Genomic DNA, 25,269 nt, shown 5'->3' with positions numbered 1-25,269 from the left:
GTCACCAGCACTGTGTATAACCCGTTGCAGCGATGTGGAAGTCGTAGCATACTCTTAGCAGTGCAAGTTGTGTTGACAGTTCGAGCAGCGCGGTCTATTGCCCGACGAATATGTAGTAGTTCTGAAGCGAATGCCGTGAAGTGTTTCTTTCAGTTTAGAAATCGAGTTCAACTTACGAGGGCTTACGTGAGGGGAGGGCAGTAGGTGGTATAGGACTTAGCAGCCCCATCAGTCAAATAAGTCAGTAACAGCTTGCACTGTGCATGCTTGATCATTGTCCTGCAAAACGATGGTCAGGTCCTGCAGAAAGTGTCATCACTTTCGTCTCTATGCTGCTCATTTTTGGAACACAACGTACGGCCAGCATTTTAATTACCGGTTACGTATGTTCTACTGGACGACAGCACACAGCACGAACTAAATCTGTGTTTTGGTTGATACTCTATCGACACACACCGTGTTTGATACCGATCTGAGTATCTGACATCTGGAGGTTTGGGTGTCAGCGCTCCAAGTTCGAAGTCAACGAGCTGTCCTGACCATCCCATTCTGATGTCACTCCTTCTCCACTGACCACGCCGATACTCCTCGCGTCCTTTTATACACGCCGGTCCGCCTCTAGCGGCATCTGGTGGTCAGCTCTGCATTACGTAATGGTCTACGGATACTTGTGATAAGATAATAGCAATACCAGAGGGGAAGAGGAACTGTGAAAATATTTTTTATAGTAAAGACAGCCCACTGGTTGCAATGGATTTTATAGTCGAATTGACCGTGGTTTCGACTCCTAAACTAACGGAGTCTTCATCAGAATTTATATTATATACGTAAGAAGTTGAGCATAACAGCTCTCGTCATACAATTTTAACGCCAAAAAGGCCACGTCACATAATAAAACATCGTACGTAAAAGTTTTACTGTCATTTCTAGTTAAAAATTATAGACTGCCGCTAAGGGCTGCTTGTGTATACTGAAACACGTGGCATCAGACGCGTTAAAATTGTATGACGAGAGCTCTTATGCTCAACTTCTTACGTATGTAATATAAATTATGATGAAGACACTCTTAGTTTAGGAGTCGAAACCATGGTCAGTTCGACTATAAAATCCATTGCAACAAGCGGGCTGTCTTTACTATAAAAAAAAAAGTCATTATTATTCTGAAATGGAGAGAGCAGAACGAAGAAAGCTGGTACCACTATCAAGTGTCACTAGCAGTACCTTGAAAAAATGTAAATTTCGCTGCAATGCGTAGCTGAGGAATGGGAGCAACAAATCGACTGTATAATTAGGTACGGGCCAAGACAGGGAAGGAGTACGGTTCAATAGAGCAGTTTAGCAACGAGGACGTGAAGTGGACATTAAAGGGAACATAGTAATCGCGGGCAGAGACTAACGAGCCAGCCCCAGCTGCTGATGGCGGAGAGTGTGGGGGAGGTAGGGGGCGGTGAGCAGGCAGGTAGGCAGCCACTGTGCTGTGGCGTGGCGTGTTGCGCTGCGCTGCTCCCCGGCCTAAATCACCGCTGCGAGCGGCCAGGTGCGCCTAACGGGCCCCGGCACGCTACCCGCATCGCAAACAGCGACGGCCCCTTGACCGTTTCCGTACACGGTTTCCTGCCGAGTACAGCACTCGGCACGTGTCAAATTAACCGGAGTGTGTGTGTCCTACAGTTACGCTTGCTGTATAAAGCATATAAAGTCGGCCAGTCGATATTAAAGACAACGAATCCAGTATTAGCGTTAGAATTAAACGCAGCTTGCGGAGAGTTCCGATTAAGGGGAGGTTTACCATCATTTGGTTCAAAAAATCAATTTTTTTAAATTGCTGTTTTGGAATCATAAAAGTGTTTAGAATCCATCCCGGAAACGGTTTTTCGGAATACGGAACGGAAATGTTTGTTATTCGCGATTGAACAAAAAATGCACCTGCCTGAAATCGGCCTTCTTCACGCATCAGTTATTTTCTTTCGGAGGACCAGCTATTGTACCGGTGCTTGGGAGGAAACACACAAAGTTCAAAAGAAAGTTTGAACGCATGTGTTTGTAAGTTAGCCCCCAACCATTTGCATTCTGGTGCGAAGACTGTGGAGACTGCGACTTTCCTGGCGGTGAGCAGATTCAACGAAGGGTATTCAGCAATTCTGAAGACCATGACAAGGATGGACGTCACCCTGGGACTCTACTCGACAAAGCTCGCCAAGCATTCGGACGACCACCGAATTCAAGCGGCAGAAAACCGCTTGTCGCCGGCCGTACGAGCGGCTCTGGGACAGCGCAGGATGGCCCAGGTTGAGCAGAACGTCCTCTGTAGTTTATGGATCCGGAATAGCCGACTGAACGTACGTTGCCTAATATTACATTTATATGCAGTCAAAACTTCAAACGCGTTTATCTCGATTTTCTTTTTTCTATCGCGTGGTATGGTACCTTCAAATCTACTGAACCGATTGGCATGATTCCTTGTTTCCGACGAAGCTAACTAAATTGTCTAGGAGTTGTACCACTTTTATTCCGATCCATCAACTATAAATATTTTTACTTGGCCGACGAAGTCGAAAAATCGATGAAAAACCCTATTTTTCTTCAAATGGCTGCCATTTTGTTTCCTATGGTCCAAAAAACTTCAGCGAGGTACAATTCATAAAGAATCTTATATACTTCGCTAACGTCAACTCAATTTTAGTTTCAGACGAGCCGTCTGACCCGTGACATACCGCGCATGGAGGTCTACATCGAAATTTTGTTTCGTTCCGACGGCACTTCCGCCTTAGCTCTTCGACATTTGCGGCTGAAAAAATTCCAGTTTGTAGAGGAAATATCAATAAACATTTTGAACAAATTTGACATTGATATCTATAACACACCCCGAGAAAAAAATTCTCAAAGAACATGCTTTTTTCGGGACAAAGATAGTAAACCTCCCCTTAAATAAGGCGGAAGGAATCCATAAGCTTCCTTCGGAATTTCTGTAGCAACAAAACGAATATTCAGATTTGGCTACAGAAACCGTGAGTCTGGAGAAATACACTCAAATGTGTGTGAAATCTTATGGGACTTAACTGCTAAGGTCATCAGTCCCTAAGCTTACACACTACTTAACCTAAATTATCCTAAGGACAAATACACACACACCCATGCCCAAGGGAGGACTTGCTCCGCCGGGACCAGCCGCACAGTCCATGACTGCAGCGCCTCAGACCGCTCGGGTAATCCCGCGCGGCAGAAATACATTCAATTGCCAAGGTAGCCATGGGAGATAAGTGCGAGAACTACCACAAAGTAAGCTTAACATCTCACGCATCCATGCTCCCGACAAAGGTAATATACAGAAGAATGCGAAAAAAATGAAGATCTGTTACTTGACTATCAGTTTGGCTTTAGGAAAGGTAAAGGTAAAAGAGAGGCAGTTCTGAAGTTGCGCTTGATAACGGAAGTAACACTTAGGAAACTTGGTAAAAACTTTCTAAAGCGAAGATAGCATAAATATTTCTTTATTTAAAACAAACGGTTTCGACAGACTTTGCCGTCATCTTCAGGTCTTCAAAAATTTCGGTATAAAACGTGGTCATTTCGAGATGGAACCTCATGCCAAGTTGTCATGTTAGTGGATAAAATGTATAAAATGTAGCACGTTATACAAAGATTTGTCATAGATAAAACATCTAAAATAAAAAAAAGTCTTCTGCACATGGCCACGTCCATATACGTAGCGCTCACAGACGAATTTTACGTCACAAAAAATAGCAATATACAATAAAATGCACAGTAGCACATCTGTTTACATTAGCCGGACATGTTCGCATCGACCTTACACGGCGTATAGGTGTACTTTATCCTCCGCCCCACCCTCTCTCTCTCACCATACCCCACCCCCTCCACACACACACACACACACACACACACACACACACACACACACACACACACACACACTGATACGCTGTTCAAGAAAAAGTGTCGAATGCTTTGAGAAGTGGTAGTACTCATCGAAACAAAAAAAATAAGTCCTATAAACATGGGTCCTGAAATGCATACTTTCTGAGATAAGTCTAGTACACATGGGTCTGTAAATGAATACTTCCTGCGATAAACACGTGCTTACAAGAGGTGTTCAACGTGTTGTTCATTTATGGCAATTCACCACTTTCCCCTCCGGCATAAGGAATGATGCACCCTTTGAAGTATACCCGCTTGTTGTTGTACCTACTGACACGCTGTGAGACGGCCGGTGTGGCCCAGCGGTTCTAGGCGCTTCAGTCTGGAACTGCGCGACCGCTACGGTCGCAGGTTCGAATCCTGCCTCGCGCATGGATGTGTGTGATGTCAGTTAGGTTTAAGTAGTTCTAAGTTGTAGGGGACTGATGACCTCAGATGTTAAGTCCCATAGTGCTCAGAGCCATTTGAACCATTTTTGAACACGCAGTGAAGAGGCAAGGCTGTAGTGTCCGCACATCGTTGATTGGTATGGTGTAGACCAGTTCCTTCCAGTGTCCCCACAACGAAAAGTCTGGGGTTTGATGTCTGGGGAACAAGCAGGGCAAGCTGTGCCCGAATCCAGGGGTCCCGAAATGTCTGCGGTGTAGTGAACACGCGCACTTTGTGACGAAGGTGTGCCGGTGCGCCACCATGCATGAACCACATCTGTATTTGTTGCTGCAATGGTGCAGCCTCCAGCTAGACAATACGTTGAATAAAAATTCCAGAGGATGCGCTCTAGTTAACATTTGTTGTACCACGTATGGCTCAATCAATCCATCGCCGAGTACGCTTGCATACATGCTACTTAGGGATATTTACAAGACCATCTCTTGTGAACCCTGCCTCATCGGTAAGTACGAGGTGCATTCAAGTTCTAAGGCCTCCGATTTTTTTTTTCTCCGGACTGGAAAGAGATGGAAACATGCGCATTGTTTTAAAATGAGGTCGCGTTCATTGTCAATACGTCCCAGAGATGGCAGCACTGTACGGCAGATGGAATTTTACCGCCAGCGGCGAGAATGAGAACTGTTTTAAATACTTAAAATGGCGACGTTTTCCTTACTTGAACAGCGTGCAATCATTCGTTTTCTGAATTTGCGTGGTGTGAAACCAATTGAAATTCATCGACAGTTGAAGGAGACATGTGGTGATGGAGTTATGGATGTGTCGAAAGTGCGTTCGTGGGTGCGACAGTTTAATGAAGGCAGAACATCGTGTGACAACAAACCGAAACAACCTCGGGCTCGCACAAGCCGGTCTGACGACATGATCGAGAAAGTGGAGAGAATTGTTTTGGGGGATCGCCGAATGACTGTTGAACAGATCGCCTCCAGAGTTGGCATTTCTGTGGGTTCTGTGCACACAATCCTGCATGACGACCTGAAAATGCGAAAAGTGTCATCCAGGTGGGTGCCACGAATGCTGACGGACGACCACACGGCTGCCCGTGTGGCATGTTGCCGAGCAATGTTGACGCGCCACGACAGCACGAATGGCACTTTCTTTTCGTCAATTGTGACAATGGATGAGACGTGGATGCCATTTTTCAATCCAGAAACAAAGCGCCAGTCAGCTCAATGGAAGCACACAGATTCACCGCCACCAAAAAAATTTCGGGTAACCGCCAGTGCTGAAAAAATGATGGTGTCCATGTTCTGGGACAGCGAGGGCGTAATCCTTACCCATTCCATTCCAAAGGGCACTACGGTAACAGGTGCATCCTACGAAAATGGTTTGAAGAACAAATTCCTTTCTGCACTGCAACAACGTCCGGGAAGGGCTGCGCGTGTGCTGTTTCACCAAGACAACGCACCCGCACATCGAGCTAACGTTACGCAACAGTTTCTTCGTGATAACAACTTTGAAGTGATTCCTCATGCTACCTACTCACCTGACCTGGCTCCAAGTGACTTTTGGCTTTTTCCAACAATGAAAGACACTCTCCGTGGCCGCACATTCACCAGCCGTGCTGCTATTGCCTCAGCGATTTTCCAGTGGTCAAAACAGACTCCTATAGAAGCCTTCGCCGCTGCCATGGAATCATGGCGTCAGTGCTGTGAAAAATGTGTACGTCTGCAGGGCGATTACGTCGAGAAGTAATGCCAGTTTCATCGATTTCGGGTGAGTAGTTAATTAGAAAAAAATCGGAGGCCTTAGAACTTGAATGCACCTCGTAAAATCTTGCATGTGAACATCGATCTGCGGCACACTTCTGCAACAACCACTGACAGAACTCCCGTCTGCCATGATGATCGTGCGGCATTAGGGACTGAACGCGCTTTAGACGATATTTGTACAGCAATTGTTCACGAAACATCCTCCTCCCTCCCTCCCCAAACAAGAGAGTGAGACACGGCTTCTGCTGCTGCTAATTGTCGCAGAATGGACCCAAGGGTTTCTTCCGCAGACCGTAGCACACGCTACTCCATGTCGCGTGTGTCAGCTGTGCGGGGACTTCTACTGCCAGTCTTCCGAGGTGCAGTGGTACCTGCGTCCCTCAGACATGGAGAAGTCTGCCGTGTAGCTTATCAGAGGGCACTCTGCGATATGGATATTTTGCAGCGTAGAGGGCACGGGCTCGCAGGCCACGTGCATTTGCTAACCTTAGCAGAATATCATATCTCCCATTTCACTTGTCGAGTAGTAGGCTTCCTTTGCTAAAAATAGGAGGGAGAGAATGTAAATGTACTACACCATCTGTACGTAAAAAAAAGATGGAAATGAGCGTTTGGCGTCATTGGCCGGAAGGCCCCTTGCGGGGCAGGTCCGGCCGCCTTGGTTCAGGTCTTATTACATTCGACGGTACATTGGGCGACATGCGCGCCGGATAGGGATGAAATAATGATGAAGACAACACAACACCCAGTCCCTAAGCGGAGAAAATGTCCGACCCAGCCGGGAATCGAACCAGGGCCCGTAGGAGGGCAATCCGTCACGCTGACCATTCACTATAGGGGCGGACATCTGTACGTAGAAACAACGCTAGGGGACTTAACAGCTGAGGTCATCAGTTCCCTAGACTTAGAAGTACTTAAACCTAACTATCCTAAGGACATCACACACATCCATGCGCGAGGCAGGATTCGAACTTGCCACCGTAGCAGCAGCGCAATTCCGGGCTGAAGCGCCGAGAACCGCTCGGTCACAGCGGCCGGCTACACAAGTGAATGCGCGTATGGAGAAGGTAAAACGCCACGATTCGTACCCAATGTCTCTATGTCCATCTTTTCAGAGATGGTTGCGGGACTCTGTTCTTCGATACAGGATGTCAAATTCTAACACCTGTTAACCGTCTACTTTCCAAATATTTTATTTGGCTACCAGTTTCGCGGCGAATTACTACGCCATCTTCAAGTTCCTGAAGTCCCCTGAATCGGCAGGTGATGATTGAAGGTATCGCTATAGCAAGCAGAAATCTATTAATACCAGTATTGCTTTCCCCTATTTTGATCAGAACCGAGGTGGAATGTTCCTACACGTCGGACATTAGCCTGAAGATGGCGTACTAAATCGCCGAAACTAGTAGCCAAATAAAATAAGCTTGGAAACTAGGTTGAAGGGTGTTTAATTTGATATCCTATACGTCTCCAGGTTTGACAGTACTGTACAGTATGGCACACAGACGCGACTAAAACTAACGTAGCCAACAACAGCACTCGAACCACACACACCACCTAATGGTAGGTGCTGTGAGTAAGGCATCACACATCACACATCGACACATTTGACGGAGTGCCAATACAATGACTGTGTGTCCTAATATCCGCAACCAAACGTCGCGCAGCCCTTCCTGTAAACACGAGGTACTGGAACACATCAAACAAAGTTTTGCATCACCTTGGTTCCGGGAGTACCGGAAACTCTACAGAAAATTGGAATAGAGATCAACATAAACATTATTTTCGCCCTTTTTATTGCTCATGAAAACCATACATTGACTGTTGTACCACCATACAGCAAGACCTTCAGAGGTGGTGGTCCAGATTGCTGTACACACCGGTACATCTAAAACTCAGTAGCACATCCTCTTGCATTGGTGCAAGCCTGTATCCGTCGTGGCATGCTACCCACAAGTTCATGAAGGCACTCTTGGTCCAGATTGTGCCAGTCGTCAGCGGCGATTCGGTGTAGATCCCTCAGAGTGGTTAGTGGGCCACGTCGTCCATAAACAGCCCTTTTCAGTCTATCCCAGGCATGTTAGATGGGGTTCATGTCTGGAGGTCATGCTGGCCACTCTAGCCGAGCGATGTCGTTATCCTGAAGGAAGTCATTCACAAGATGTGTACGACGGGGGCGCGAACTGTCGTCCATGAAGACGAATGCTTCGCCAGTATGCTGCAGATATGGTTGCACTATCGGTCGGAGGATGGCATTCACGTATCGTACAGCCGCTACGGCGTCTTCCGTGACCACCAGCGGCGTACGTCGGCCCCACATAATGCCACTCCAAAACAGCAGGGAACCTCCACCTTGTTGCACTCGCTGGACAGTGTGTCTAAGGCGTTCAGCCTGACCGGTTTGCCTCCAAAACACGTATCTGACGATTGTCTGGTTGAAGGCATATGCGACACTCATCGGTGAAGAGAACGTGATGCCAATCCTGAGTGATCCATTCGACATGATGTTGTACCGCGCTGCATTTTGAAGTGGTTGCGAAGATGGATCTCGCCATGGACGTCGGGAGTGAAGTTGCGCATTATGCAGCCTATTGCGCACAGTTTGAGTCGTAACACGACGTACTGTAGGTGCACGAAAAGCATTATTCAACACCGTGACAAGAAAAAAAAGAAAAAATGACGCAATGAAGCGTTGAAACTGGTAGCGACAAAATCAAGTAAAATCATAAGGACGGCTGTAGGTGTTTTTATTTTTTGTCATGATAGTAACGGCCGTCGTCCCAGAGACCTGCTAAAAGGATGGACTTACAAAAGATTATTCAACACGGTGGCGTTGCTGTCAGGGTTCCTCCGAGCCATAATCCGTAGGTAGCGATCATCCACTGCAGTAGTAGCCCTCGGGCAGCCTGAGAGAGGCATGTAATCGACAGTTCCTGTCTCTCTGCATCTCCTCCATGTCCGAACAACATCGCTTTGGTTCACTCCGAGATGCCTGGACACTTCCCTTGTTCACAGTCCTTCCTGGCACAATGTAACAATGCGGACGCGATCGAACCGCGGTATTGGCCGTTTAGGCATGGTTGAACTACAGACAACACGAGCCGTTATCTCTTTTCTGGCGGGATGACTGGAACTGATCCGCTGTCGGACACCTCCGTCTAATAGGCGCTGCTCATGCATGATTGTTTACATCTATGGCCGGGTTTAGTGGCATCTCTGAACAAAGGGACTGTATCTGTGATACAATATCTACAGTCAACGTCTATCTTCTGAGTTCTGAGAACCGGGATGGTGCAAAACTTTTTTTGACGTGTGTGGTAATCGGCACGCCCAACGGTTGTGTATGCAGCGGCAATGTCGCGACTCCTCACCTAACTTTGGGACTCGTGTACTCGCTTTCCTTTCTGCTCTCGTACACTCCACATGTACCGGACAACACACGGAAGTGACGAGTTTTCAGTTAAAGGAGCAATGGCGGGGCCTGGGGAGTCGCACGGAAACGGCGAGTTCGGGGATGACGTCGTGGTACCCGCTGGTGAATTGTACGGGAGTGTACAGAGCTCATTTCTGATCTCTAGCGCGCGTATGTAGAAAATAATGCGCAGCCCTCCTGGGTTGTGGGAGACACTGCCTTCATACGGCCTGTAATGGAGGCAGGCTGTCAGAGGGGCTGTGTATACGAGGCGGAGGAGGAGGAAGCGGAGCGGTGACGTAGCAAATTGCTGCCTCGCTCGCTCGCACAGGACGGCATGGCAGCTAAGTGACGTAATTAGGCGCAGCGACACACCTGTTATATTTCGCTAAAATGGCTCCCCCTGCTTCACCGAGGCGGGACGCGCCGTAAAACGGGAACACAGGCGCAGCTCAAAGGCGGAGCACGCTACTGCCGCGGAAGAGGTCTTTTGTCTTACCAGTTACCAGCTGGGGGAAGAGAACATCGCGTCTAACGGCGCACCTACTGCACAGCGAGGTGGGAGTACCGCGATTAACGCACTGCCGCTGCTCAAAGTTGGGCAAAAATAGGCAGTTTAAAGTAACTCGTAGCACTTATGCAGTCACATTCATCTTAAAGGAATTCCGCGACTCAATGACTGAGACTACACCGCCCACAAAATTCTCCGTGACCACTTGCATCTGGCGCGCCAACGTCCAAGGGCTTCTTCTCCGTAGCCATTTACGGTGCTGTTCTCCTCTGCTACCTGCAATGGTCTTTCGCTGCAGCACGGGAATACAGGATCCGTTTACCTTCATGCTTCCTTCTTTCTTGTTGAAACTGTTCTCGTGTTTGTGTTTTTCTCTGAAGAAGGAAGACTGCCTCAGCGTAAACGGATCGTGGATTCCCGTGCTGCAGCGAACGACCGTTGCTTGCAGCTACAGGAGAACCACACTGGAAATGACCACAGAGCAGACCTCGGACATTGGCGCTCGGTCGTTAAGTGAAGGCCATTGGTCACTTTGTTGTCTGTGGTGAGAGGTAATGCCTGCAAACTATGGATCTCGGTATATTGACTTTCTAACAATTTCCGAAATGGAATGTCCTATGAGCCTAGCCCCAAATACCATTCCGCGTTCAAAGTCTGTTTCCCATCGTGAGGTCATAACCACATGAATCACAGCTCTGTCAATGAGCTGTCCTTTTATACATTGCGTACACAATAGTACCGCCATCTGTGTATATGCGTATCATTATCCAATGACTTGTCACCTCACTGTACTTCTGTAGGTACTATGGCATAAACATTACATCATTCATAAAGTCATCAGGCCTCTGAAAGTGGTTAATGTGTGGCAGATCGTTTCCTTAAAGGATCCGGTGAAGGGTGAAGGAGTGGTTTAATGTTTGGAGAGACTCAACCTCACACAGAGACTTACCAAAAATCGTTGTTCTCGAGGACCAAACGTGACTGGAACAGGAAAGAGGGGGGAGTATGGTATCACGTATTGATACCAAACTAGCGACATATCTCAGTTGGCAACAGAATATACAGTTTCCATCCAATGCCAACAGTTTTTGTGCGGGATCCAGAGGAACCAATGCACAACACTCGCCGGCCGCTTTGACCGAGTGGTTCTAGTCGCTTCAGTCTGGAACTGTGTTGCAACAATGGTCGCAGGTTCGAATCCTGCCTAGGGCATGGATGTGTGTGATGTCCTTAGGTTAGTTAGGTTTAAGTAGTTCTGTCTAGGGAAATGATGACCTCAGATGTTAAGTCGCGTAGTGCTTAGAGCCATTTGAACCATTTGCACGACACCCACTGAGTCACACCTCCACTGGCTTTGTGCCAAGAGCACCCTCTGCCAGCACTGCAATATAGGATGGATGGAGGAAGCTGTTCAGTCTACTTGCACTTTAGCCACTTCATTACGAGAGGCTACAAGGACGCCGCCTAGTTGCGGCATCGACATCATTGTTCGTGCTTCAGTACGGATAGACTCTTGCTTGTTGAACTGGTGACAGCTAAACTATTTCTTGTGGCATCACTTGTGATGAGTATTCGTAAGCTTGCAGTAATACTAGTGAAGTGACTCTTTTGTTTGAAGTGATATTCGCTAATGATTTCTGCTCCTGTCCATCTTTCCTACTATGACAGTCGCCACACCACTCTGTAGTCCACCTCTCCTTACCACTGTGTACGAAGTCGTACAGTGACAGTGATACAGAAAGCACACTCCGCCACACACCATAAGATGGCTTGCGGAGTACAAAATGGTTTAAATGGCTCTGAGCACTATGGGACTTAACTTCTGAGGTCATCAGTCCCCTAGAACTTTGAACTACAGGGTTATTACAAATGATTGAAGCGATTTCACAGCTCTACAATAACTTTATTATTTGAGATATTTTCACAATGCTTTGCACACACATACAAAAACTCAAAAAGTTTTTTTAGGCATTCACAAATGTTCGATATGTGCCCCTTTAGTGATTCGGCAGACATCAAGCCGATAATCAAGTTCCTCCCACACTCGGCGCAGCATGTCCCCATCAATGAGTTCGAAAGCATCGTTGATGCGAGCTCGCAGTTCTGGCACGTTTCTTGGTAGAGGAGGTTTAAACACTGAATCTTCCACATAACCCCACAGAAAGAAATCACATGGGGTTAAGTCGGGAGAGCGTGGAGGCCATGACATGAATTGCTGCTGATCATGATCTCCACCACGACCGATCCATCGCTTTTCCAATCTCCTGTTTAAGAAATGCCGAACATCATGATGGAAGTGCGGTGGAGCACCATCCTGTTGAAAGATGAAGTCGGCGCTGTCGGTCTCCAGTTGTGGCATGAGCCAATTTTCCAGCATGTCCAGATACACGTGTTCAACCGTTTCTTCGCTCACTGCAGGCCGACCCGTTGATTTCCCCTTACAGAGGCATCCAGAAGCTTTAAACTGCGCATACCATCGCCGAATGGAGTTAGCAGTTGGTGGATCTTTGTTGAACTTCGTCCTGAAGTGTCGTTGCACTGTCTGACTGATGTGAGTACATTTCAAGCACGACATACGCTTTCTCGGCTCCTGTCGCCTTTGTCTCACTGCGCTCTCGAGCGCTCTGGCGGCAGAAACCTGAAGTGCGGCTTCAGCCGAACAAAACTTTATGAGTTTTTCTACGTATCTGTAGTGTGTCGTGACCATACGTCAATGAATGGAGCTACAGTGAATCTATGAAATCGCTTCAATCATTTGTAATAGCCCTGTACTTAAACCAACTAAACTAAGGACATCGCACACATCCATGCCCGAGGCAGGATTCGAACCTGCGACCGTAGCGGTCGCGCGGTTCCAGACTGTAGCGCCTAGAACCGCTCGGCCACTCTGGCCGGCCTGCGGAGTACAGACATAGATCTGCGCGCGTCCTACTGGCCAGCAGAGTGTGCCGCGGCGACTGCAGTGTGTGGGTGGGTGCAGGTGTCCGGCCGGCCGCGGCAATATCCGCTAAGTGCGGCGCAGCTGGGAGCCGAGAGGAGAGGCGGCCGCGTCGCCTCGTTAATATTAAACCGCGCGCCCCAGAGCCCACGCCGCCGAAATAATAATTGGGCCCTAAATCTTCGCCCCGCTAGCCCTGGAGTAAGAAGGGACGGTGCGGGCGAAACTCCTCACGTAAACGATGCGACGCCTCAGAGTCTGCTCGGCTGGCGGTGGGAGGGAGGCAGGGGGGAGCTGCCCGCGCCCAAGTTACGCGAGCGCCGAGGTAAAATATAAATACACTCGCCGAGCGGATGTTAAAAGTTCAGCCAGAGTTGCCAGTGTCGGGGGGTAGGTCTTCAATCTTGCTCGCTGACGGCGCGCGGCAATACATTTCCCTCTTGATGCGCCTAACTCTTGACATTTTATTACGGAGGTGCGCGCTTCTTACACTTATATACGCGTATATTACACTTCGCGAGGGAGGCAGTTAATAGCAGGGGGCTGCGGCAGCTGAGACGGGAGAGCACGCGACGCAAACTCTGTGTGTGGGGGAGAGTGGGAAAGAGGCGGAGAAAGAGCGAGGCGTACAGAGGAGCGGTGACTGCGAAAAACTGGGGGAGAATGAGTCAGTGGTAGAGTAATGCATGGAAAAGTGGCGCCATCAAGGACGGATCTATATATCACACACACTGTTGTCTAAAATTAAAGCAACAAACCGCTATTTCCCCATCTTGTGTGTAATTCACGGTATAATCATACAAAACGTCACCAGATATACATACAATCGTGTTATGCATGAGAGTGACATTCTGGTTAATGGATAACCCTGTCAACGATGACGTCAGACCACCTACCAAACAGGGTAGAGTTTGCCGAGTAGTCTCACATCCACAATCGCTGTTTAATCACAGACGGAGTAGTATGGCACAAAGAAGACGCCGACCAGACTGTCTGCGGTGGAGGACCATAAGAAGAATGGAAGCGGGTCAGTCGCAAACTGGCGTGGTCCGAAGGCTTAATGTGAATTTTTCTGTTGTTTTTCGGATGTAGCGACAATTTATAGAAACCGAAACAGTATTGCAAAGACAAAGGCAGGGCCGACCACAAAAATGGTTCACATGGCTCTGAGCACTATGGGACTTCTGAGGTCATCAGTCCCGTAGAACGTAGAACTACTTAAACCTAACTAACCTAAGGGCATCACACACATTCATGCCCGAGGCAGGATTCGAACCTGCGACCATACTGGTCGCGCGGATCCAGACTAGAAACGCTCGGCCACCCCGGCCGGCAGCCGACCACATGTGACGTCAAAAACAGAGGACTGTTATTTGGCTGTAATGGCACGATGGCACCATCTTACTACTGCACGGCAACTGGCATCTGACCTCGCAGCACCCACTGGACGTGTTGTATCGAGAAAAACGATATGCAGAAGCCTTCAGCAGTATGGCCGTCATTGTCGGAGACCTGCTGTAAGTGCACCTCTGATGCAGCTTCACAGAAGTGAACATCAAGGGAGGAGCCGTCAATATGCCACCTGGACGGTCGAACAATGGGACAATGTTCTTTTCACAGATGGGTACCGATTTGGTCTGGAAAGTAATTCTCGACGTATTCGCATCTGGAGGGAACATGGAACACGATTTTGGAATCCAAACATCGCGAAAGAGATCGATGTTGAGGAGGATCCTTAATGCAGCGGGCAGGTATTATGTTGACCACTCGAACACCTCTTCATGTAATTGTGAATCGGCAAGGATTAACTGCTGTCAGGATCTTGGGACCTCATGTGTGGTTGTTGCGAGGTACTGGGCGATAATCCTCGATTTCATGGAGCACGGGTGGTTGATGTTTTCCTGGATATGGAAGATACTGCATGCAAGGCGTGGTTTGCTCGCTCTCCCATAGAGCGCGTCTGGGATGTACTAGGGAGACGGGTTGGTTCAAAAAACTGGTGCAAATGGCTCTGAGCACTATGGGACTCAACATCTTAGGTCATAAGTCCCCTAGAACTTAGAACTACTTAAACCTAACTAACCTAAGGACATCACACGCACCCATGCCCGAGGCAGGATTCGAACCTGCGACTGTAGCAGTCCCGCGGTTCCGGACTGCAGCGCCAGAACCGCTAGACCACCGCGGCCGGCCGACGGGATGGTTCAAATGGCTCTGAGCACTATGGGACTCAACTGCTGTGGTCATAAGTCCCCTAGAACTTAGAACTACTTAAACCTAACTAACCTAAGGACATCACACACATCCATCCCCGAGGCAGGATTCGAACCTGTGACCGTAGCGGTCGTGCGGTTCCAAACTGTAGCGCCTTTAACCGCTCGGCCACTCTGGCCGGCGGAGACGGGTTGCATCACGTCAGCATCCACCAATCACTCTCCAAGACTTGCGAGCACTTCTGCAGGAAGAATGGGCGTTATTATCTCAACATGAGATTGATGACATCACACATAGCATGCCCCATTGTTGTCAGGCCGGTATTGCTACCAGAGACGGTCACACCCCATGCTGAGCACATTAACCAGTTGCCGCAATGTGAGTGCGCATCCGATAAGTAGGGAAAAACGAAGAACATTTTTGTCTACCGTTGCCGTTGTTTACGTTATGTGTTTTTACTTTGTTTATACTTTACTAACACCTTTTTACACTGTTCTGTGGCAATATAAAAGCAGCCATGCAAAAATTTCCGCTTCTTGCTTTAGTTGTGGACGCCAGTGTATGTAGAGGGAGGAAAAGGTTGACTGAGGAAGTGAGTTAATGTGTTAGACTGTCAGTGTGTGTATGTTCGTTGGGGGCGCTCAGCGACGAGTAAACGAAGGATGGGAGCAAAAGAGAGAGAGAGAGAGAGAGAGAGAGAGAGAGAGAGAGAGAGAGACGGGGTAAACTAGCTGATGAGCGGACACAGTGTATTACCAATTTTCCCTCATGTTTTGTGCGATTTCAGCATGTTTTTCGAGAGGACAATTACTACTTTTCGAAGCAACATGATTTATTGTAATGACACAAGTGTTTGATGCAATATCAGGAAACAAAGCGATGGACTGGTAAACACAGTACGGCGGCAGGGACCTATACTCTGCCGGCTTAGCCAATTAGTTGCGCTTATGCTGCTGCTCAACGGCTGGCACTCTTGTAAGAAATGAAACAGGCTGGTAGCTGTATTAACCTCCATTTCTCGTAAATACTTGATAGGCGCACCATAAAAGTGCAGAACTTGTTACATTGTGCTGTTCGTGAATACTACAACCGTGCCAAAGACAGATAAGCAAAGTGGGTGACCCTTTGGTATATGGTGTTGTAACCACCAGAATATATTTAGAAAAGTTCTCATAGGGCTTCTTGGTAGACGCCCATATACGTACCAACAGACAATAAAACGGCGAGGCAAACTGGAATATTTGCAAACAATAATGCGTTTGGGAGCAGCTGACTGCCAGTACCCATATCGTGAATTACCACCCGTGCTACCAAGAATTAAAACAAATGTTTAAGACAAAAGGTACGTAGATTTTTTATGTAAAATCTGATACTGCAATAAAAAATGGGGGTTCCCATTTGAAATTTTAAAGCTGTCTCCAGCCCCATCCCCAGGGGGCTGGAGCTTATTTTTCGAGTTATTCTGATTTGTCAACTTAAAATTTGCATACTGTACATGTGGAAAGATTTGTTGACGAGACACCTCCCATATATATATATATATATATATATATATATATATATATATATATATATATATATGTGTGTGTGTGTGTGTGTTTAAATAAAATTACTGGACGAGTTAATATCATTTTTCTGCTTTGGCAGAGCAACACCCCTGTCAGACGATCCTTCTCTGATCTTCAACATCAACTCTAAACAACCAAAGAGGTTCTAATCCCTGTCGACACGGTTATAAAACTTAATTAGGGGAAACAGAAGCGAAGAGTTGTGTTGTCAACGTTCTGAATGCGCCACGCAGATCACACCGAATCTATACTGGTAGCAAGTTGTGCCAGGACGCGTGAATGCTTTCTTGGCAATAGTGTAGACTCTCTCCCTCCCTCCCTCCCTCCCTCTCTCTCTCTCTCTCTCTCTCTCTCTCTCTCTCTCTCTCTCTCTCTCTCTGTGTGTGTGTGTGTGTGTATGTGTGTGTGTGTGTTTGTGTGTGTGAGAGAGAGAGAGAGAGAGAGAGAGAGAAAGAGGGAGGGAGGGAGAGGAGGGGAGGGGAGGACGGAGAGAGAGGCGAGGAACGCAGGGTGGAGAGGTTGAGGGTAAGAGAGCAGCTACTCTCAGCCAGATGGAGCAGGTACTTCCCTCTGGGGAGCCGTAATTTGCTCACCTGATCCAGATGCCGGTAATATTTCATTAACGTTCGCCTCCACAATTACTGAAATGAGTTACGTGCGCATCTGCAGGTAGTCTCCCAGTGGCGCAGCCGTTACATCGGCTAGAATTTTTTTAAAAATTTCTTATTATTATTTCTTTTGGTCTTTTAAAGAGCGGTTAGAACCACTAGTTAGCTGCAGTCTTCTTATGTCCCCAAAACTTCCTCATCCTGTCACTATGGCTCTGTCCTCGTTCAAGTGTTCAAATATCTCTGAGCACTATGGGACGTAACTTTTGAGGTCATCAGTCCTCTGGACTTAGAACTACTTAAACCTAACTAGCCTCAGGACATCACACACATCCATGCCCGAGGCAGGATTCGAACCTGCGACCGTAGCGGTCGCGCGGTGCCAGACTGAAACGCCTAGAACAGCTCGGCCACTGCGGCCTGCCCTGTTCAAGTGTCCACGAGTTTCCGAGTTTCAGGCTCATTTCTCTGTGTTATTTGGACGCGAATCTATGAGACTCGATTTTCTGTCTGTCACCCGTCCGCTACGGGGCAGAATGGAAAGACTTGTGTTAAGACATCAGGGAACGACTACCTTGGTACAGGAGGGAGCTGCAGAGGGTAAAAACTTGTTGGGGAAGACAGAGATTGGAATGCATCGAACAAGTAACTCTGGACGTTCAGTGCAAGTACTGCTCTGAAATGAAAGGGACGTCGGAGGAGACGAATTGGCGGAGGGCCACATGGAAACAGACAGAAAACTGATGGCCCAACAAAACCAGAAAATAAATAAAAACTACACTGGACTCGCATTCGGGAGGACGACGTTTCAATCCCGCGTCCGGCCATCCTGATTTAGGTTTTCCGTGATTTCCATAAATCGCTTCAGGCAAATGCCGGGATGGTTCCTTTGAAGGGCAGGGGCGACTTCCTTCCCCGTCCTTGCCTAATGCGAAGAGACCGATGACCTCGCAGTTTGGTCTCTTCCCCCCAAACAACATAACCCAAATAAAAACCTCGTCAGTGTAATTGCCTGTGCCTCAACAGCGACTTTGTTACTGCAGCCGGCCGGAGTGGCCGTGCGGTTCTAGGCGCTACAGTCTGGAACCGAGCGACCGCTATGGTCGCAGGTCCGAAGGCTGCCTCGGGCATGGATGTGTGTGATGTTTGCGAACATAAAAAAATTAGTCATTTTAAGAAACCATGGCGTCAGAGGAATGTGTGTGTATGGTGTATTGAACCGGGGACCTAGAAACGACGGATTGGCTTCGTCCCGCCGTAGCCCTCAGTGGTTCACAACCCCACAACAGGCCACGGCAGTCCACCCACACCGCCGCCGCCCCACACCGGACCCAGGATTATTGTGCGGTGCGGTTCGGCCCCCAATGGACCCCCTCCCCCCTCTCCTCCCCCCATGGAACGTCTCATACAAGACGACTGTACTACAAATGTTTGCTGGCAGAGTACTTATGGTGTACGCGTACGTGGAGACAGCATTTGCGCAGAAATCGCCGACATAGTGTAACAGGGTAAGGGAAACCAGCCCGCACTCACCGAGGCAGATGGAAGACCACCTTAGAAACCATGCACAGGAGGCTGACACGCTGCACCTCGACACTAATCCGCCGGGCGGATTCGTGCAGGGGACCGGAACGCCTTCCCACTCGGGAAACAGCGCGTGAGACCGCGTGGCTAGCCGGACTCGTGGAAGCGACATATGACAAACGTTTATGCAAGGACACATTAATTTGATCACCTATCAAAAATCCTAAATATGGTTCCCAAGGATACAAGCCTACTTCAGTTGGTCCACTGCGTCTTCCAGAATGACGAGATCACCCACAGGGAATGCCACAGAAACATTCCCAAGACCATAATGCTCCGATCTGGACCCTTCCGACCAATATTCCAAGTTGTTCGTTTTAAGTCCGTGGAGCATAAAACGTGATTCATCTGAAAACGCCACTGATCGCCACTCAGTGGACTGGACGTCCAGTTGCGAAACTGGTGTGCAAATTGCAGCCTTCGTAGCCGATGAACAGCAGCCAGCAGGGGTGCATGGACCAGGCACCAGCTGTGATGGGCCTTAAGCAGCAACGTTCGCTGAACGTTGGGGAGACAGTGTTGGTCGGTCGTTGGGGAGACACTGTAGGTAGCCCCTTGCTTCACCTGGGCGATCAGTTGCTCAACAGTTGCACGTCTAATCGCCCGTACACATCTCTACAGCTGTAATTCATTCCTGTCATCTGTGGCCCATGGTGTACCACAATTGCCTCGTCGCCATTTTGCCATGCACGGTATACTTTAACCACAGCGGCAGGCACACTTAGCAGTTTCAGAGACCCTTCCACTCTTGGTCCGAAAGACATTGATCGTGCCCTTTTGGACGTCGGATAAATTGCTTTGTTGCCGCATTATGACAGCAGCTGGATTGTTTTCCGCGACCCCCTGACAGGCTTCACGTACCGTCCAGTGCTATACTCCGTTCGTTATACGAGGTGCATTCAAGTTCTAAGGTCTCTGATTTTTTTTCTCCGGACTGGAAAGAGATAGAAACATGCGCATTCTTTTAAAAAGAGGCCGCGTTCATAGTCAGTAAGTCCCAGAGATGGGAGCACCGTACGGCAGATGGAATTTTACCGCCAGCGGCGAGAATGAGAACTGTTTTAAATACTTAAAATGGCGACGTTTTTCTTACTTGAACAGCGTGTAATCATTCGTTTTATGAATTTGCGTGATGTGAAACCAATTGAAATTCATCGACAGTTGAAGGAGACATGTGGTGATGGAGTTATGGATGTGTCGAAAGTGCGTTCGTGGGTGCGAGAGTTTAATGAAGGCAGAACATCGTGTGACAACAAACCGAAACAACCTCGGGCTCGCACAAGCCGGTCTGACGACATGATCGAGGAAGTGGAGATCGCCGAATGACTGTTGAACAGATCGGCTCCAGAGTTGGCATTTCTGTGGGTCCTGTGCACAGAATCCTGCATGACGACCTGAAAATGCGAAAAGTGTCATCCAGGTGGGTGCCACGAATGCTGACGGACGACCACATGGCTGCCCGTGTGGCATGTTGCCGAGCAATGTTGACGCGCAACGACAGCACGAATGGGACTTTCTTTTCGTCGGTTGTGACAATGGGTGAGACGTGGATGCCATTTTTCAATCCAAAAACAAAGCGTCAGTCAGCTCAATGGAAGCACACAGATTCACCGCCACCAAAAAAATTTCGGGTAACCGCCAGTGCTGAAAAAATGGTGGTGTCCATGTTCTGGGACAGAGAGGGCGTAATCCTTACCCATTGCATTCCAAAGGGCACTACGGTAACAGGTGCATCCTACGAAAATGTATTGAAGAACAAATTCCTTCCTGCACTGCAACAAAAACGTCCGGGAAGGGCTGCGCGTATGCTGTTTCACCAAGACAACGCACCCGCACATCGAGCTAACGTCACGCAACAGTTTCTTCGTGATAACAACTTTGAAGTGATTCCTCATGCTCCCTACTCACCTGACCTGGCTCCTAGTGACTTTTGGCTTTTTCTAACAATGAAAGGCACTCTCCGTGGCCGTACATTCACCAGCAGTGCTGCTATTACCTCAGCGATTTTCCAGTGGTCAAAACAGACTCGTAAAGAAGCCTTCGCCGCTGGCATGGAATCATGGCGTCAGCGTTGTGAAAAATGTGTACGTCTGCAGGGCGATTACGTCGAGAAGTAACGCCAGTTTCATCGATTTCGGGTGAGGAGTTAATTAGAAAAAAAATCGGAGGCCTTAGAACTTGAATGCACCTCGTAAGACTAAACAAACACAAAAGCGATGATGGGTCAGCAGCCGTAGCTCCGGCACACTGGTGTTGTTCCACTTTTGCAAGTAGGTCCAACTTATGTGTTAGATATTTAATTACTATGTCACTGTAAATGAGACTTTAAGACATTCTGAAGTATTAACAGCCATCAGAAGTTTTCATGACACTCTGCCGTCCGGCGACACTACAGTGGTGTCGTGCGCGAAATAGTGGTCAACGGGCGTGTGCATAGTACCGCTCAATGGCCGGCGACACCACAGTGATGTCGTGAGCGTAGTATCGCGCTGTGGCCAGCGATAGCGCTTTAGTATCTTTTGCATTCTGTTGGTGTTTTGTTTAGGTTACACACGTCAACAAGTTTTTAATTTTTATAAGTACTTTTTCTCTTTCATCATGGCGGACGAAAGAGACAGTAGGATTATTTACGATGAATGCGCGGACGTCTTGTCTGACGTTCCGGACGACTTGGCCGATTGGGAAGAAGACACTTGATATAAAAAAAATGGAAGTGAAGCAGAATCGTAGGAAGATGGTGAAATACATCCAAGAACAATTCGGCGAACGCTACGGTTGCCAACCCATACGGATGAATCAGACGAAGAAGACAGTGCACAATGTTCAGACTTTGATTTACCGAGGACCAATAATAAATTTCAAGGATCTCCGGGTCCAAACATATTTCCAAAAGATACACAGAGCGTCGAGGATATCGTAGAATCATATATTGGGAATGATCTATTTGAATGTATTAGCAACGAAACGAGCAACTACTACAGTCAAAATTGCAATAGAAGGAAAATTGGAAAAAAATGCGAAATTTATCGACGTTACGGGACCGGAACTTAGAAAATGGTTTGGGCTTGCTGTCCCTATGGGAATTGTAAAAAAAGCAAGGATCGATGATTATTGGTCAACGAATCCGTTGATAGACACACCGATATTTCGCAAAACGATGTCCCGCAACCGATTCAGACAAATATTATCATTTTTACATTTTTCCGGATACAACAATAAACCGGATAATGCAGACCGGCTTTTCAAAGTGGAATTCGTAATTGATTATGTGGTATCGACAGCAACGATGCCAAGTCGTAGGTGCAAGTTCATAAGTTGGCACTACGAGACACTGACGACAGCATCCCCTAGCTCTACGAGCTCCACTCAAGATTCGGCCCATTTCATCAAGAGCAGACGGCCTGGAAACATCACTTGAACTTCACAGGGTGTTGGCTTGCTGTTGGGACTATGTACTACTTATAACGGGTCTAAGGCTTCGCACCTCAATACCAAGTTATGTATTCGGTTAATATTGTGATATAGTAAAACCATTTCTAAGAGCAGTACCGAGAGAATTTCACATTTTCAAGCTCCTACTCACTTCCTGCATTCGGCCAATCTTTCAGTTTTCAGGAGCACACCCACGCGCCGCCTTCCAGGCGGGATACAAAAGATTATTTTTCCAAAAAGTTTAAAGAAACGTTTAATCCAAGTGAAAACATCTCGATTCATGAAGGAATGATACCATGGCGTGGACGGTTAAATTTTAAAGTTTACAATCCGTCGAAAATTACGAAATACGGCGCACTCATTCGGATGCTGTGTGATTCGAGGACGGGATACATTTCCTCATTCAAGATATATTCTGGCGCTGGACAGCCTTTGGCAAAAGCAATGATGGAACTATTGAAACTTTCTTACGGAAAGTGACATCACCTCTACATGGATAATGATTATAACAATGTAGAATTTGCGGAAAAGTTACTTGAAAAGAAAATTCGAGTTTGTGGAAGGATACCGCAAAATAGAGGATTTCCGGAAAAACTAAGGCGTACAAAAGTCAATGTCTTTGAAGCTTGTCATCAACGGAAAGGTGACAAGCGGCCGGCGACAAGCTAAGTAATACAAATTAGCGGTGCCGGCGCCAAGCGAATAAATTTGTACGAGACGTGTGGACGGCACAGGGTTAATCATACTTTAACTACGTATTTGTTATTTCAAAAATCGCGTACAGTCATAGCCTACGTAAGCGCTATTTGTATTCTGATTGTCTCGCTGTTCATACGTACCGCGAAAATGGACGAGACTGCTTCCTGCTTCGTAGTGAAACGCGCGCGCGGAACACCGTTAATGACTATAAATAACTAGTTCTTAATGTTTTCACAACATTACAGAGAAAATTGAGCTTTGAAATTTATTGAGATACACGATGTAGTGTATAAGAGACGCAGGTGAAATTGTAATATTGGCGTAATCGGTAGCGTAATTGTTTGTTAATCACGCGGGTTAGTGGACGGTGATTCGAACCCGTTGTGATCAACAATTTTTTTTGTTCCGTTTGAAAACTTAAATCATTTAAATATGAAGTTTATCAATACCTGTCTATTAACTCGTACTTAACCATAATTTTTTTCAAGAATAATTCACGTCTACTGGTTTCTAATTTCATACCACACGCAGAATTCTGGTTTTCATTGAAAATACACATTCTTAATTACCGATATATTACACAAGATTGTTACAGATTTTGAAGTTAAGAAAAATTACACAGTTCAATTTTTTTGGAGAAAAATGGAAAATCAAATATTCTTTACTCGAATATGCCCACTGTTTTATAGGACAGAGCCAGAGTAATAAGGGTCGTAGAAACACGGAAAACAATAATTTTGACGGAGAAGAGCACACAGTACAAATTCCGCATTTTTACAGTCGTCACCGTACCACCGCTAGCTGAACCCAATAGAACTGATCTGGAGCCGAGGTAAGCGATCTGTCGCGGGTAATAACAAGACCTTTAAGCTGCCAAACTTACTGGAACTAATGCACGAAGCCTTATGACACGTCACAGCCGAAAGCTGGCGAAATGCAGAACAGCACGTCATAAAGGAGGAGGAGGAAGAAAAATGTGGACTTTTTGGGGGCCAGGGGTTCTGCTGTTGATCGCCTCGGTATCAGCGAAGCAGTACTGGAATGTACCGCTTTCCTCGGAGTCCGATATGGAGGGAGTTCAGAGATTACCAGATGACTGACTGTAATACCCTCAGTGGCTTCAATATTTAACCATATGATGAAATCCCAGCAGTGCGCTATTACGCCGCACATAGCTCCTGCAGATAAATTACCCTTGTTAAAGTCAGGAATTTTCATCGCTCTCGTTTTTAATTACAGTACTATGTTAGCTAAGATCGAGAGCATGTTTTTCCTTCAGATCACCTAAGAAGCGTATCGCCTGAGTTTTACCATTATTTCCTTCCGTTCAGAAATTAAATTACATTCAAGACTATACTGTTCTCTGCTCGTCTCTTTTTACGTCTTTACTACAACTGTTCACACCTCTGCATGTTACTTGGATCACGTGGCTGGCCAGTACTTTCCAAATTAAATTCACGGGTACAGTTGTCCCGTATTATCGTATAACGCACGGCATAAAACGTATCCTCATTATCGTATTTGACTGTACTCGAAACAGATTGGCTTCTGCTGCACGTGGAACGAAATCCAGTGAGGCTCCAGCAAACGCGGAAGAATACATAGTGTGAAATGTCTCTGTGAAGTCGTTTCATAAGAAGCTTGTCGAATTCGGTACAACCTATTCATTTTACTACCTGATTTTAGCTCAATTCATGAACTCTTCCAGAAAGACTGAGCACTCAAATAAGGCCTATTGATTATTATACGTGTGTTTTAATGTGGGTTTCGGTTTTGTTTTGTGGGAATCGCTGAATTGGTCATCGTCTGCTGGGAGCAGACAATGTTACTTCTCGTTCAAAGGAGAGCACAGGATGACCAACTTAGGTTTCCAGTACCTGAACAGAGAGGTTTACCCATCTTAGTCGAAGGCTGTGTCGAAGGCTGTTGAAGTGTGTGAGGTTGGTGACGGAAAGCTACCCCTCTGGTAGCTCCCGCTGCACGGGGAGCTAAGTGATCTCGAAAGAGAAAGGGGCACTCTTCGGTGAACGCTTGGTGAGTACGGATTGTAGCTCTTAAGGGGGGTTTCAGGGGATAGGAATCAGGTTGAGTTAGGACTTCGTTATGTTTCACTGGAGACATACTTAACAACTTCAGCTTAACTGAAGCGTGTGAAGCGAGTTATTTTTTTAAACGATTTTTAATCTTATGTTTTATGGAAATTGCTTT

Source organism: Schistocerca cancellata, chromosome 10 (assembly GCF_023864275.1).
Source record: "Schistocerca cancellata isolate TAMUIC-IGC-003103 chromosome 10, iqSchCanc2.1, whole genome shotgun sequence".
NCBI lineage: Eukaryota > Metazoa > Arthropoda > Insecta > Orthoptera > Acrididae > Schistocerca > Schistocerca cancellata.
This window is presented reverse-complemented; position numbering follows the sequence as displayed.